The sequence below is a fragment of the Zonotrichia albicollis genome, chromosome 6 (assembly GCF_047830755.1).
Source record: "Zonotrichia albicollis isolate bZonAlb1 chromosome 6, bZonAlb1.hap1, whole genome shotgun sequence".
NCBI lineage: Eukaryota > Metazoa > Chordata > Aves > Passeriformes > Passerellidae > Zonotrichia > Zonotrichia albicollis.
In genome coordinates, this window is record NC_133824.1 from 8,375,156 (window position 1) to 8,391,454 (window position 16,299).

At 40.0% G+C, this 16,299-nt stretch overlaps 1 long non-coding RNA gene across 1 annotated transcript; it reads right to left on the bottom strand.

Moving 5' to 3' along the window:
* Nucleotides 1-10,995: 10,995 nt before the first annotated feature.
* Nucleotides 10,996-15,707, bottom strand: LOC141729249 (uncharacterized). Its single transcript, XR_012580633.1, has 3 exons — nucleotides 15,437-15,707; nucleotides 13,958-14,042; nucleotides 10,996-11,516 (listed from the first exon to the last, which is right to left on the bottom strand). It is a non-coding gene; the product is annotated as an uncharacterized LOC141729249 (long non-coding RNA).
* Between the last annotated feature and the right edge of the window lie 592 nt (nucleotides 15,708-16,299).

The following is a 16,299-nucleotide window of genomic DNA, read 5'->3' on the forward strand; positions in this document are numbered from 1 at the left end:
TCAAAGGTATTCCTGCCAGTGGCAGAGGGGCTGGAAGCAGGTGATCTTTAGGGTCCCTGATCCTATGATTCTACAATAAATGTTTGAATAAGTGAATGTCTGTGGATCAGGGTATCCACACTGTAGAACAGGTTATGGACACTGCCTGAAGCTATGACTGTGCTGAAGAGGTGGCCACTGATCCTTGTACTGCTGTATCTTGTGAATTTCTGACAAGCACAGACAACCAAACCAGAATGGATTTGGACAATCAAAGATTAGCTGAAGGATACAAATAAGTGCCACGAGTAGAATTTCAGAATTAATTTATAGCTGGTTTGATTGCTAAAGTAAAATAATGAAAAGAAAAGAAAACAAAACAGGAAAATAATAGAATCATAGAATTTTCCGTGTTAGAAAGGACTCATCAGGATTATCAAGTCAAGAGCCACACCATGTGTCTGAAAGCATTGTCCAAATGCTTCTTGAACTCATACAGGCTTGGGGCTGTAATGAGGGTTTGACTCAAAAAACTCAACCCTTTTTAATTCCCTTTGTATGAACATGTGCCTGCCTGCACACATCCCACCACTTTTGTTTCAAAGCAAGAGAAAAAAGACTTTTAATAGAAAGCAAATGTATTCTTTGCTTTCAATTTTTTCTTTTAAAAACTCAACTTAGCCTAATACCCCTGAAAATATTGTTTTATAAAAAGAAATCAAAATGTTTAGTAAGTACAAAAATGAGCTGCGTCTACTATATAATCCATTTTCACATTAAAAAACCTCAAACCAAAAAAAACCCCAAGCAAACAAAAAAAGGAAGACCACCCTGAAATCTTGTTCCACTTTTACCTGAACCTCTGCTAATTTTTGTTTCGCTAAAATTACAAATTTGGCAATCAGTATCCAACTGAGAAATGTATTCTAAACCTCTAGGAAATGACCTTTCTGGTACTGTCAGGTAGGCACTCAGGAAAGATGCCTCTGGGTAGATTCAGTGGTGATGGAGAGTGCTCATAAGACACCTGAAGAATTCTGCAATGTTTTGAAACCAAGCACTTGTGTGCACAAGAAGAAAAAAATAAATTAAGCGAGGATGGTAAGAAATATTTGCAATCTGAAATGCAGGCAACAAGATGTGCTGTATCAATAACAAAAGCAGGTGAGTGGAGCTAATATCCCATGCTACTGCAGGCTGGACACGGCATCCAAATCATTTTGTTGGGAGATGACAAATCTTTGATTTTGAGAGCAATGGCGAGTGACATTATTTTTTGTATTTCCTGACACAGCATGAATCTAAGAATGTTTCTTACTTCATATGGGAATGATTTCAGGATGCTAGCGACATAACATTCAGGGAATGAACAGTCTAAAATTTCTATAAACACCAGAATCAAGGCATTTATGAGTTTTAGTAAAAATTTTATTGAAGTCTGGTCATGTTGGCATATTGTGCATTTTAAATGTAAATTAGATTACTGGCAGTAGATTCAATTTAGTGGTAAAATGTAAAGAAAACAGTTGGGCTACAGATGAAACAATAATGTAGCTGTTCTTTAGTTAAGAGAACAGTGAAATCCAGAAACAAATGGTGTTTGGGAATATTTATGGTGGGGGAAATATGCTGCATACAATTAACTTTGTCAATTATATGCAGCACGGTAGTTTTTGTTCAGCTTTGATGAGCAGTTTCTGATAGCGAACATATGATAGGGTGAGTGGATGGCTCTGAGGGTTTCCAGTGGGAACAGAAAACCTTTTATCCTTAGCCCACTTGCTAGAATGCAGTCCAGGCTGTGAGTGAGCAATGCTGGTATCTTAGTGTGTGCAACCTGTTGGATGTGACACCCGGTCTCCTCCCTTCCTCCTCCCCTGTTACACCACTTCAGGTGCAAAGCCTGTGTGCCTAGAAAGGGCCACAGGAATTGGCACTATGATGGCAGCTCTAAGGGAAAACCCAGTGCTGGAGTGTTGGCATTTGGCTCCCTCGTACCAAGGTTTTCCCTGATGATGGAAGCTCTTGACCTCTCTGCCTTGCTCTATAGACACAACGTGCCGGCTCTTGTCAGGCTTATCACCAGGCATCTTTCAAAAGCTTTCAAATTTCCAGAAAAACACATGGCATTTAAATCAAAAATTCAGAAAAATATTTACTTACTTGTATGGGTGCATAAAAGAAAAAAAGAAATGTAGGATCTGGAGACACAGGTAGCTGTTTTATTGAGCTACCATTAGGCTCCAGGATGTGCTGGAAAGAAAATTTCACTTCAAAGGAGCAATGGTACTGAGGAGTGATGGTTTTTCATGTACAGCAATCACTGTACAGTTGCAGCTCACAAGTGGCTAGGCTGGTGCAGAGCTGTGGAAGTTACAATACTGTTGTTTAATTAAGCCAAAACTGTTCTGGATATATAGCAATTAAAATATATTAGTTCATTACACACACTTATGACATGCCCTATTGCCCCAGAATTACTTCTATTATTAATTATGAAAAAGTAGGTTACAAGGCAGTGAAATAGGTGAGAATTCACCCTCCCCTACCTTCCAGTTTGCTTAGGTTAAAGGCACCAGGGCATTGTCTTGCTGGTGACAGACATGGGGGCTAAAATCCTGCTCTGTGATGAGCTTTGCTTCAAACACTTTGCTTATGCTTCCATGGTGGCATAAGTTAAGGGCTTTTCAGAAACAAATGTAGGCAAAGGTTGCTGAAACATCACTTGGGACTGGCCTAGGGTGCTGCTGATGGTTGGTGTCTGGGAAGGAGAAGCAGGGAAAACAACCAAGGAGAAGAGGCAAAATTACTCAGTGCTTTGTCAGCCAAAATAAGTGTCAGGGTCAGGTCTGTGAGAAGCAGAGAAAATGCACAAGGTTTTCAGCAAAGTGCTAACTGGGCAACCGGGGAAGGAGAAGCAGGGAAAACAACCAAGGAGAAGAGGCAAAATTACTCAGTGCTTTGTCAGCCAAAATAAGTGTCAGGGTCAGGTCTGTGAGAAGCAGAGAAAATGCACAAGGTTTTCAGCAAAGTGCTAACTGGGCAACCGTCTGAGTACTGGTTCCTGAGCTGCTGGCCTCCCAAAGCATGGTGCTCTACAGGCTCCTCAGGTTGGCCAAGGAAACACCTGACAAGTGCCAACTCCTTCTTATGGAAAAAACCCGCAAGACCATAACATTTGTTTAGCTATTGGGATCTGAAAGTCAAATGCTATTTTGACTACTTGACAGCTTTTTTTGTCTAATTTTTCATAAACCCTCTGGGGTATTGCCCATTTTTATGTGTTGACAATAGCTAGCACAAACTCAGCTGAAGCTTTTGTGTAGCAAACTGTCCTACAGAAAGTTAAAAGATGAGTAAATTTTCCAGCTGTTTGCAAGGTTGGAGTGGAGACAGGGGGTTGCAGTTGAACCTTGAAGAGGCATTGATCGCTGCTGCCATGACCAACAGCATTCCGAACATCAAAGCCATAAGAAAAATTAAAACAAAAGTAACATTGAATTGCTGGTTGCTGGCTTTGTGATTGGAATAAGAGTAATTGCACATCACACTGAGCCTCTGAGAACCAGTGTGACCATAATAAATATTCAGAAGACCATAATAAATTTATTGGCAAAGTCGTCTGGCTGCTGTCAGACCCCAGTCTTGAAGGACACGTCTGTGCCTGTGCTCTGCCTGGGATGTGACAAGCCATGGCTGGAGTAAAGGCATGGCCAGACTGGCACCAACTAGGACTTTGCCAGTGACTTTATCATTAAGGCAAAAGTTTCTGTCTGTTGTAGATGCTTAACTGCTTTTTATTCTCAAATATTCTCAAATTTAAAAGGCATGAGGGGGGAGGAGCATGGGGAGTGTAATGACAAGATCTACAGCGCAAGGAGAGCAGGAAACAGTGCATAATTAGGGGTGCATAATTCACTTGTCTCTCATAGTCACTACAAGTAGTTTACATCTTTCTGCTATGACTTTGGAAACAATTACTTTTTGAATCATCTGGTTTTATAATGAGAAGTTGTGCTGTTGGCTATTTTTTATTATTTAAAAACTGGAAGGCAGTGTAAGAAATCTTTCAAGAAAAAACATCACCTCTTAAGTTTATCTAAAACCCTTTTTGTCATAAGGTTCAGAGTTCATTAGTGGGAGAACTATTTCCTCATAAGAATGAGTAGCAAATAGCTGAAATGAAAAAAAGATGAAAACCTCAAATGAAACTGAAAGTTTTAATACAAGTACTAATGTTTTTTAAGAGCTATTCCTTCACGTGCTTCACTGAAATTTAGCACTGTGCTGTGTAGCAAAACTTCGACATTCACTGAGATTTTGAAGTAGTGCCAGTTATTCTTCCTTGTTAATTAAGAGTTTTTAAAGAGAGAAATATGTGCTTTTTGACCTTGATCAGGGTAGTGAGATAGACATGTCATGAGAAAGCTAGCACAGCTGGTTGGCTGAAACTCGTTTTGCTTTTGGGTTCCTGGTGTCAGGTCCCATGCCCAGGCAGTCCTGCTCCTCTGAGCTTCCCTGGGTGGCTGCAGCCTCTGCATATCTGTGGTGCCCCAGCTCCTGTGAGCTGGTTAATCTGTGGGGAAAGCCTCTGAGCTTGGGTTTGACCCTTTTGTTCCCTCCAGCTCCCGACTCTGTACTTATTGGTCAGCACAACTTCCATTGCTTTCTGTCGTGTACCGATTGGATTTGTTTTGGCAAGAGTGTCCAATATCTCCTCTCAAGAGGGAAGCTCAGCACAGTGATTAAACCCTGTCTAGAGGTTTGGGAGGCTGAATTCTGTGTTTTGCTCTCCCATTGTTTTCTGTGTGCCTTTGGCTGAGTCGCTGGAGGAGGAGGAAGAGGAATTCATGTCATCTGGCTTCAGCTGTTAAAAATTAGATGTCTAATCTGAGCTTGTGCTCCCTCTGTGGTCAAGGGAGAGAGACAGGAACCTCCAGGGGTAGACTCATCCCTTTCCAATGTGTCTGCTCTCTCAGTAGGTAGATCAGCAACTAACTGAGACTCTCACTCTTCATTTTCAGATGACTAAAATAAATCAAACTGCGTTCCACACATAGTGACTGTTTTCTGGCTGTCACACAAAAATGGAACCATTAAGTCCATTTAAAACAATGCAATGCTATGGCAATGGAAATTGCTTAAAAACCAGGCCAATTTGGAAAGCACTGGTTGATTTTTAGACCAGACCCTTAATAAATACTTGAAAACTAAAGGTGTAGAGAGGTACCTCTTGTTCTTTTAACATCTCCTAACTCCTATAAAAGTCATAGGAATTTTTGAAAATCTCACTAAATGCCAATCTATGCTTTTAGGTGTATAAACACTTATAAACCCCGGTCCCACTCTTATTAGGAAGAGTACTATCGTAAAATGCATCCAGGCATCCAAGCAGCACTTTCCCTGGCTTCTGCCCCTCATCCCTCCAGGCACCCCTGCTTCCATGCTCTGTGGGTCTTGTCCCTGGCAGCTGAGGTACTCTTGGATGAGGACTGTGTGTGACACATAACGCTCCAGATCTTCCCTGCTGGTGGATAATTCATGAGGATGAGAGCTGTGGCTGGGGAGAGAATCAGTGAATCATAACTGCCTTTCCACTTCAGCTCAACTCTGGAAACTTGGCATTGTGGGGAATCTCAGACATAAACCATATTTTATTAGTTGGAGTTGGCAATTGAGCTGTGACCATGGAACTGGCAAGTTACAGACACAATGCACAAGTTGTAAATTTAATTTGTTCTTTCGTTTGGGCTGCTTAGCATCTCTCATCCCTTGTTGAGCGTTTCCATCAAGGCCAGCATGATAAGAGTTAATGCATGGTCTGGAAATTAATGTATGTATGTGTGTGTGGTGGGACACTTCCTCCTTTTTGGTTGTCCCCTTCCTTTCCTTTATGTGAACAGACTCGTTTGCCATCCCCAAGAGTGCAAGAGGCAAAGGTGAGGGGAGAGCTGACAAACAGGGAAAATAATCCCTTTGCCCACCCCTTGTGGAAATTCTGTTAGCTACAACATGGCAGCTGAGACAGAGCAACTTAACCCAACCAAATCTCTTTTATTATGTCCCTGTGTTTATTTTTCCTCTGCATTTATGACTTAGCATGTTGGTTTTGGTGTGGAAAGGACTCTAAAGCTGTAGATATGTGTTGTAATTATACAAATTCCTCTGCATGGAGTCTGTTAAAAAGGTTGATCTATTTTTATGAGGACACACACAAATACTCATTTTGATGGACCTCATTGGCATTTATTGCAGGCCTGCCACTACTAAAATTTAAAGCCAACCTCGTAAATTTTATGGAAACTACATACTGCAATTATTAGCCCGAAGACCTCCTGTCTCGCAGGAATGAGTCAGAATTTGCTTTCCACGTACACTGTGGTTTACACCTGAAACAGATTAGTTGGGACCACCAGTAGCTTGAAAACCTAATCTCCAGTATTTTGTTTCCAGTTTAGCTCTGAAAGATACTCCAGGTGTTCTCATTAATTAGTCATTGTAAGTCACCGTGTCACTATTGTGCGTGGAAGAGCTATTTTCCTTGGGCACTCTTTCTGCAGGAGTGTTTTAAATTAAAAGCTAGTTTATACACTTTTTAAGGTTTAGGAACAATTCTTGTGACTGGTAAAAATGAACAAAAACAAACTCTAACAAATCAGTTTAGAAGAACAAATACTTGAACTTGAATGTTTCCTGTAATGGTACAACTTTAGAGAGTTTAACTGAGCACATTGTTAACATAGTGAAGGATCCAGCTAAATATCATAAGCAGATCCTGCAATTTTTTCTGCAGAAAAATTCCCACTTTCAGGAATTCTCCATAAGTCTTAAAGACCACGCAGTAGGTAATATTGTTGTCCTTGTGTCCCTTGTCTTATTTTATAGTCGCAGACACAGAGACGGAGATTAAATGGATTAAACCTACCAGTACAATTAATCAGTAGGGAAAAGTGAGATTAAATATAGATGGATGATAAGGTTTAACATATGCAAAGCATAAATATTAGTTTGTGTGTTGTGTGGCTATATGTGGTCCTGTAGATAAACTTTGCTAAAACTTTATTAAACTGCTTGGGACTGATAAGTGAGATGCTTTGTCGCAAAGGGCAACTCAGCTGACAGCAGGCAAAACATTGTTAAAACTTTTGTGGGATCTAAAAACCATGAATTATGTTAATTAAGAAGCCTATTATGATGAGGTTCTGGAAAAAATACATTCACGCAAAGCATTCTCATCCTTCATTTTCAAAAAAGTCTTTATTCTTGATCAGATTATTTGAACCCAAGCCAAAAGAAAGAACTCAAAGGAAAGGATATGAGTTGCCCAGAGAAGTGAAGTGGGAAGTTACTCTTTCCCAAGGGAGTGCTTTGGGTGACAAGGAGAAAGGGTAACCACTGAATATTGGTTTAATTACTGCAGAAAAGGGAAATAGTAATGTCTTACTGCTGTGAAGGGGAAGAATAACTAAGCAGAGCACTAGCTCACATAGCATTCTAGGAAATAGATTTGCTAAGGAGCTCACCTTTGGAGCACAGGAATGCCAGGATGACTGGCAGCAGTCGTGATGCTGCAGTTTCACAGGAGAAGATGCAGTCATCCAGAGCTGGGCTTTAGTCTAAGGGAGATAATAAAAAACACCTTGAAAAGATATTTTCAGAGTCTATGAATCATAGTGAAAACACCTCAGATTAACTGAAATCATTGCTTAGGGAAAAGGGCTTAAAGTAAAAGGCTGAACTGAAGATGAGCATTTGAGAAAACATTATTTACTGATGTCAACAGATATGGAATTATAGAATCATTGATTGAAAAAGACCTCTAGGTACAACCCTTAAGCTAGCATTGCCAGGTCCACCACTAAAACATGTTCCTAAGCACCACATCCACACATTTTTGGGATGCTTTCAGGTCTGGTGAATCCAACACTTCCCTGGACAGCCTGTTCGATGGTTGACCACCCTCTCCATGACAAAATTTTTCCCAATATCCAATCCAAACTTCCCCTGGCGTAACTTGAGGCCATTTCCTCCTGTCTATTGCTTGCTGCTTGGGAGAAGACACCAACCCCCCCCTTGCTACAACCTCCATTCAGGTAGCTGTAATCACTTGTTTTTGTTATTGCAGAACATAAGGGGCTCATCAAGAACTGAGACCTAAAATGATGGATTTTCCTGGCCATGCTGATGTTCTTCAGGGTGAGGATCTGCAACATAACCTCCCAAAAGAAGCAGGTAGGCCTGATTCTACACAAGAATTTCAGTCTCTGATGGGGGATGAAAGAAAGTGGGGCACTGTAGAAATGATGTTATTTTCAGAGAACGAGTGGTGCATGTGCACAGGAAGCGCAGAACCAAACATGTGTTCCTTTGCAGCCTGAGGGGAGGTAGCAAAGACCTCAACAGGCGTGGGGCTTCAGAGACAGCCTGCTCTTCACCTAGTCATATAATCATGGACTAGAGTCAGTTGGCAGGGACCTTTAAAAACATCTAGACCAACCCTTCTGCAATGAGCATCTTCAACAAGATGAGGTTGCTCAGAGTCTCATCCAGACTAACTTTGAATGTTCTCAGAGAAAGGGCATTTGTACCTTTCTGGGTAACCTGTTTCAGTGTTTCATCACTCTACTGTAAAAAACCTTTTTCCTTACATCTAATCTAAAACACTGTTCGAGTCTAAACCATGATCCCTTGTCCAATCCCGACAAGCTGCTAAAATGTTTGCCCTCATCTTTCCAGGATAGGCAGGGAGAGCTGTCCTCAACACTGCAGGGAACTCAGGATACCAAGTGTCCTCTGTCCCACGTTCACCCAGAGCCCTACTCTGAGTCCTCAGAGCCTTCTCTCTGTCTGTAGGCATGCACACATGCTGGTGGGTGTGGATGCACACGTTGTCATGTCCTTCACTTTTCTGCCTTCCAATGCTGGACTTCAAGTGGAGCTGTGTGCTGTTATGTCAATATAGAGAACCCTATTGCATAAAATTATATAATTGCTCTTTTCTTCTCCTGCAGGAGTGAGGCTTGCTTGTTTTTACTCTGTGGTCTCTTGCAGATGGGGTGGAACTAAAGGAATGTAGTGTCCCCTTACCACAATGCACATGAACTCATCTATGCTGATTGACCCTGTGGCCCAGCCCCTGATGTTAGTCTGTCGTGTATTTCAGTGGGTACAAGCAGCAACTCACTGCCACGAGGAGTTCACCCCTCTTTAAGCAATATCTATTCTTATGTGTCACTGCACCAAATACTTGAGACATGCACTTGAGATTTTCCTCACTGCTGCAAAAAGTATGAATGTTTTATTACATACTGCTGAGTTCTTCACTTAGGAAATGACAATTCAGATGTGGCACCAGACTCATGTGCATTTCCCACACACTGAAACAGATAAGCAGAGATGGTGCCCTTTTCAATTGAAATGCAAGAAGATATTATGAGAAAAGCCTTTATCATATTAAATATGAAAGCATATTGCTAATTCCAGATGCTTTTGCTCGTAAGAGGGGGATAGTCTCTGCTGATCTATGGAGAGATATTGTGATCACCTATAATGCCCAATGAGTGATATTTGCTTCTTTTCCTGCTGTTAGGCTGAATATTTAAAAGCCTCTTTGACACCTGAGCAGGGCTAGTCTTTGTATGAATTCTTCTAAGTGGTTTCAGAATTTCTGTTTCACCTTGAAGAGTTTCAGTTTGAGACCTCATAAACCTTCCTTTAACAAAGAAAGGGACACGAAATTCATAATCAGCTTTCTTCAATGTAACAAATATAACAGGTATACTGGCTCCAGCTGAATATGCCACAGATGCTTATGAAAAGAAGCAGGTGCATTGTGCTTTTTCTCAGATTTCAGAAGTAGCTGTATCTAAGTGGAATGTTGTCTCTTTTAGCTTGTAAATAGTCAAGGTATTAAAATGTGCAGAATGCAAATGGAATTTGCACTATAATATACTTTAATTTGATTTGACATTAGATTTCATCTTCTCATCTTGTCATGATAGCTATTGAAAAGATGTAATTTTATTTTGAAGTCTTAAATTTTACCTTTGCTATGTTCCAATACAGGGAAATTGTGGTTGGAAAAGTTAGAGTGCAGAGTTGTGGACACATGCAAATTAAGTTTTGACTTTGATTATATTTTTTGCACTTGCTATTTGAGATGTGCACTCATTCTCTTTTTCTTTTCAGTGAATATTTATCCTGATGGCTATCACCAAATAATTGCTTGATGTCTAAAGCTCTATTCACATGATGGGCAATTCAGAACCTTGATCAAGGTCAATTGTTAAGGTGTCGAAATCTGAAAATTTAATCATCACCAAGAGTAAAATGATATTCAGAATTATGCATCTAAGAAAAGCCACTATTTACCAAGAAAAGAGTTTTTTATATTCAGTGATCATAGTAATTTCTAAAGTGGAGCATCTTAGAATCTGCTTTGACTTATTCACTTGAGAAAATGGCTGGCTATTCCCTCACTCAGAAAATTCTGGACAGCTAGTCAGAAAAAAAGAGAAAATCCAGTCTGATCAACAGTAACTCAGGTTTTGTCTACAACTCTCAATGCCTTGACCAGAGTTCAGTGTGGCTCATACAATTGCACTGCAAGTCCTTGCTCTAAAATTGGCCCCAACTAAAACAGGAATTCACAGTCACTTTTGATAAGATTGGTAAGAAATTATGCTAGCCAATATGGGGTCTTCCACAGAGCCAGATTTTCCTCCTAGATCCAGCATGTGCTCATATGGGACTTTAACAGCTTCTCATGATGCCAATAATTCCTGTCCACCAGATAATTTCAGTTGGCTCCTCTGACAGTTTTTGAACCCATCTCTGTCATGGCTTGAGATTTCTAATGGCTTCTTGCTTGGACTAAATCACTAGAGGAGAATCCTGTGTGCAGGTACACACAGCAATGAATTCAGGTCTGGTCTGACCCACCAGCAGGCCACAGGGACTTGTCAGCTGTTTGACAAGAGCCCTGGTTGCAGATGGGGAGCTGCAGATCCTCTGGTGTCGCTGGGCTGCACTGGGAGCTATGCTGGCCCCTGTTTGGATGTGGGGGCCCCTCAAGAGCAGTCACTGCACAAGGCACAGGTCAGTGTCCTGCTACAAAAGCATTTAATTGCTTACCTTGGAGCTCAAAGGCACCTCAGACCTCAGCCACTGAAGCTGTAAAGATGCAAATCCAAATGCAGATCCAGTGCTTTATCCAGTAGAACCAAAGGACTGGTATATCTAAAGGTTTTATATCACTTCAACAATAAAAATACCAGTTTGGTAGGCTGGGTAGTCCAGAGCAATCCCCACCATGCCCCTGAAATAATCTCTGCTTCTTAGTGAATGCATCACAAGTTCTTCATATGCTTTCATTTATTTTTCTTTATTAATTTTTCTCAAAATTTTAAGGACATTATTGTTGAAGAATATATAAAGAACTTGGGAAATGTCAGATCCTTTGTTGCTCGGTGGATATTGAGCCCTCTCTCACAGCTTTCCAAGTGTCCTGAGGAGGTACCTCTGATACCTTTTGATACCTCAGAGAAAGCAGAACAGCAATGTCATGATGGCAACTGGACTGTTGGGTAAGTGCCCAGCCTGTGTTGCCTCTGGAATTAGCAATCAAAACTAAAGACTCCACACAAAGATGCAGCACTGCCTGTGCTTTGTAACAGGAGCAGGTATCTATTTGTTCCTGGTACCTAAGGGCCTGCTTCTCCACAAATAGACAGGACCACATTTTCTAAGCACTCTTCATGGGAGTTCTTGATTGAAGGTAGTGCTAGAACAATTTTGTTGACACCTGTCAGTCAAAGGTGTGATTACAAACCAAATATCTTAGATTATATGCATAGTCTTGGTAACATGCAATACAAACCATTTGCAAAACCTAGCATCATGAATTACTCCAAATATTTGAAGAATAAGTTTAGTAGCTCTGTTGATGGAAGAAATCAGCTAGAAAATCTTGAGCACAATAGTTTAAAGCTTGCTTATGTGTATCTGTAAAAACCTTAATCACATCATGCACTGCAGTGAAGGTTGCACAATAAATTCAGTAGTAACACTTACTTAAAGCAAATACCTTCATGATACTTCTAAAGGAGAAAAAAATGTGGAAATTAATTTATTCTAATGGTATAGAATTAAAAACAAAACCCTCAGCAAACATTAAACATCTATCTTGAGGATGAAAAGGAGATTTTATTAATCATAATCATATCTGATCTATATCCCCACTCAAAGTAGGGCTAATTTTGTTGATCAGATCTTTATCAAGTTCTCCAGGTATGCAGATGCCACAATCTCTCTGGGCACCAGTTCTGTGGGGAATTTTTTTCTTGTATCTAACTGAAATTTCTCTTGTTGCAACTTCTTTGCTTCCTTTTGACCTCTTCTGTGCACCTCAGAGAAGGGTCTTTCTCCATCACCTTTATAACAATGAAGCTAAAGGAAACAATTAGATTTCCTATAAGCCTTCTTTTCTCTAGGTTAAACAAATCCATTTCTTTAACCTCTCCAAGTGCATCGTGTGCTTCATCTCCTTAACAATGTTGTTGGCCCTCCACTGGACTTGTTCCAATTCTTTCTCATACTTATGGGCACCAAACTGGGCACAGCACCCTCTGTTTGAGCACACTTGTGCCTAAGGCAGAGGAATAATCACATCAGGTAGCTGCACACTGCACTCACTAACACAGCCCAGCATGTGGTTATCATTCCTTGCCCAAAGAGCGCCCCTTATCCCAAATACACCTCTTAGGATCTTTTCCTTCATGCAAAATCCCATTAAATATGTATCAATGGGAGAGGGGAGAAAAAGAAGGACAAGGGAAATAAAATTTTTCCAAGTACAGCTTCCTTTAGGAACACAAAGGCAATGTTAGTAAAGAAGGCTGGATGCCCTTCTGAAGGCATCAGATTTCTTCTCTTCAGAAGTATGGTATCTCTGTTTGCAAACTTGGGCTTACAAATACAATAAATACTAAATCACTTCACTTGTCCAAAATCACAAAATAACTTTATCAAACTGAGAGCCTCAATTACCTAGTTCAGTTTTCAATTCAGAGTTCAATGTCACTCTTAATCTAAAAGTAATTCAGATCAAACTGTTCAAAATGTTTCTGTGACTGTTTTTTCTTATTGTCCCACTACTGAAATGTTGGTATGAATACTTTTAGCTTGGAACATAGAAACACACCAACAGCCATGAAAGACTTCCTTCTGAAAAAAAAGTGTTTCATTTTCTTTTAGGTTATTTGTTTTTTCCCTTTGGTAGGCATGCAGCCATTTTTACTAGGTCTCTTCTTGTCACCTTAAATTAAATTCATAAAAATGTCAGAACATGACTGACCAAAATTATTTTCTCATCTACACTGTGGCTCTGTTGGGAACTTTTCCCTAGATGATGCTATTTGAATCTGACTATTGACAATAAATTTATTGTCCGTAGAGTTCCAAATGTGCGACGTCTTTTCCTTCCTTCCTGGCTTCACGCTTGCAACTTTTTCCCTTTTTGGGAAAATATTGCCACCCACAAAACACTTTTCTCCTTTTAGAAGAAATGCTGTGCTTCTACCATAGAAGGGTCACATAAGGTAAGACCTCAGGATGAAAAGTCAGATCAAAGCCATAGCAAGATGGAAGAAGAATAATATTTCAGAAAAATAGTCCATTTCCCTTCCTCAATCTTTGATCTGTAATTAGTTTTTAGCAGCTGAGGTTAGTTGTCATGACTATGTAAACTGCTCTGTCCTGAAAAAACAGCCAGATAACTCTTAGCCTACCACTGTAAGTACCAAATATAGATGTGTTAATAAGAAAAAATTGGTTTAGCATGAACTATTTTGTGTTTTACAAGAATCATATTCTGAAAGCAAGACTACAACAGTGCTTCCAACGTTCATAATTTTATTACAAGTCTCATGATGTTTGGTGTTTTTCCATAAAGCTCCAACTCCTGGAGGCATTTCATTACCTGTGATTCTCAGCTCTCATTCAGAAGCCATGCCTTTAGATCTTGCAGTTGCAGAGAAAATTTTGTAAGTTGGAGCCCCAAAGACCTAAAGCAAAGGTAAAGGCCAAATACTTTTAAATTCAGCTTTTAAGTTAAGTTTAACTGTCTTAGGTTCTGACCTAAGAACTTCTGAGTTTTGAGGCTGACAGTAGACCTGCTATAAAGTTTCTGGATTAAAAATGGTTTAATAAATTCAAATATATTAAATAGTTATGCATATTTTTATATATGTAAACACTTGCAGCTATAACTACAAAAATAAATTTTTAGATCTTTATGTTTGCTGCTTCAGATTTAAGTCATATACTACTGACTGCACAGGTAGAAGTGTCCACAAAAGCAGAGGGGAACAGCCCAACAGCCCAAGTATATTTCTATATTTAACAATATAAAATATAGAAATACTAGCAGAATTTTGCATAAAATAATTTTGATAATTGATACTTAATCTGTGCTTGCAGTTTGGTTATTTTTTTAATAGAAAAATTCAATAGCCATGCATCATGATAGGAAAATCTTTTAATTTTGGCTGTGTGCACAGAGTGCAGAGGAATGGCTAAGGAATAGCTGGGGAGGGGTGATGAATAGATTCACTTGAAGGATGTTTTGCAATGTTCTAATTCCTGTTCAGCAAAATGTGATCACAATCATTTGTGTTAATGAAAGGGTTTTACCCCCTTACCACCCAAAAAACCCCAAAAGTTAAAACTCTTGTTATTGGCTCTTGCAGGACTTGTTTTCTGTTCTCCAATAACAGAATAAAAGCAGTACTATGTACCCAAGGTGGTTTGCCATCCAAGAGGAATAATAACCATCAAGAAGCACAAAAAAGCACATGCTTGCAAATGATAAACATGCAGGAATGTGTTTGTCTTCAAATACTAAAACAGTTAGGAAATAACTTTTGATTGAAAAATCCATAAATTACTACAGTGTGTTATTTCAACATTTTTTCAACTGTGTATGTTTATATTATACCAATCAATATTTAACTCAGCTCATGATCCTGCCACATTCTATTTATACTCATGTATCTATATCAGATAAAGGTTTTACAACTATGTGGTGAATTCCAGTCATGCAGTTCTGATTTTTTTTCATTTTCTTGAGGAACTAAAGCAAGTGAAGAAGATGTACTGGAATAATAATAATAACAAAAAAAGGCTTAAGAACAATTTCTTGCCAGAAATAGAGAAATTCCAATATCTGAGTAGGATTGGTTTCAAACAAAATATATCTCTTCTTTTCTACTGTTTTTTAATACCAATATAATTATAACTTGTTTTTAGAATTGGAATTGTAGTATAGGCAATGCCAAACCAAACAGAGGTGGCTACGGAGCTTTGATCATTTTCTCTGGTACAAACAGAGGTCTACCTACTGTATTTGTTACAATAGCTCCTCAGAGGAAGTCAGAAATGTCATGTTCTTTATACTCACCAAGTTTCACAAACAGCAGTTCAGAAGCTGGCTTTTGAATCCCATCACCCTTCTTCCTCCTTCCCCTGTGAGTTTTGTATCTTAAATAAAATGGCTGAAGAGAATATTGTAGAAGAAAACTCCTCATGTGCATATCTATATATATGCATATAACATATGCACAAATCCATGGGCATATACATAAAAACACTCACAGATACACACACACATGTGTGCACACACCCAGAGGGTGGTTGGGCTCTGAACAGGCTCCCCAGAGCAGTGGTCACAGCATCAGCCTGACAGAGTTCATGAAGCTTTTGGACAATGCCCCTGGGCACATGGTGTGACTTTTGGGGCTGGTGCTGTGCTAGGAGTTGGACTTTGGTGATCCTTGGGGTCCATTCCAACTCAGAGTATTCTGTCATTCTACGCATAAATGCACCTGCATGCACATACATTTCAGAAAAGGAATATTGCATTTCTGTCCCCAGTGGCTCTGGGAGAGGTGTGGAAGGTGAGATGGGGGCTGCAGCTGGGGGCAGTGAGGATGCACCGTGTGCCAGGCTGCCACCAGAGTCCTCTTTGTGCTGCTCACACCAACCCCTGCAGCAATGACAGACAAAAGCCTCTGAGATTATCTGTTTGGTGTGAGTGGGAGGAAGCTCTTTCCCTTACTGGGATTCAATCACAGACTCTCAGGTTGTCCCAGCTCTCCCTTGTGGGGGCTCAGGGGCTCCAGCATCACAGACAGGGTCCCTTTGAAGTCCTGCCTGCAGGCTCTGGGTGGAGCATGGCTTGCACACCTTGGGATCAAAGCCTTACATGGCCATTGCATCCAGGTGCAAACACTGATTCTCTATTTCCCTGCTCTTTTGATTTTG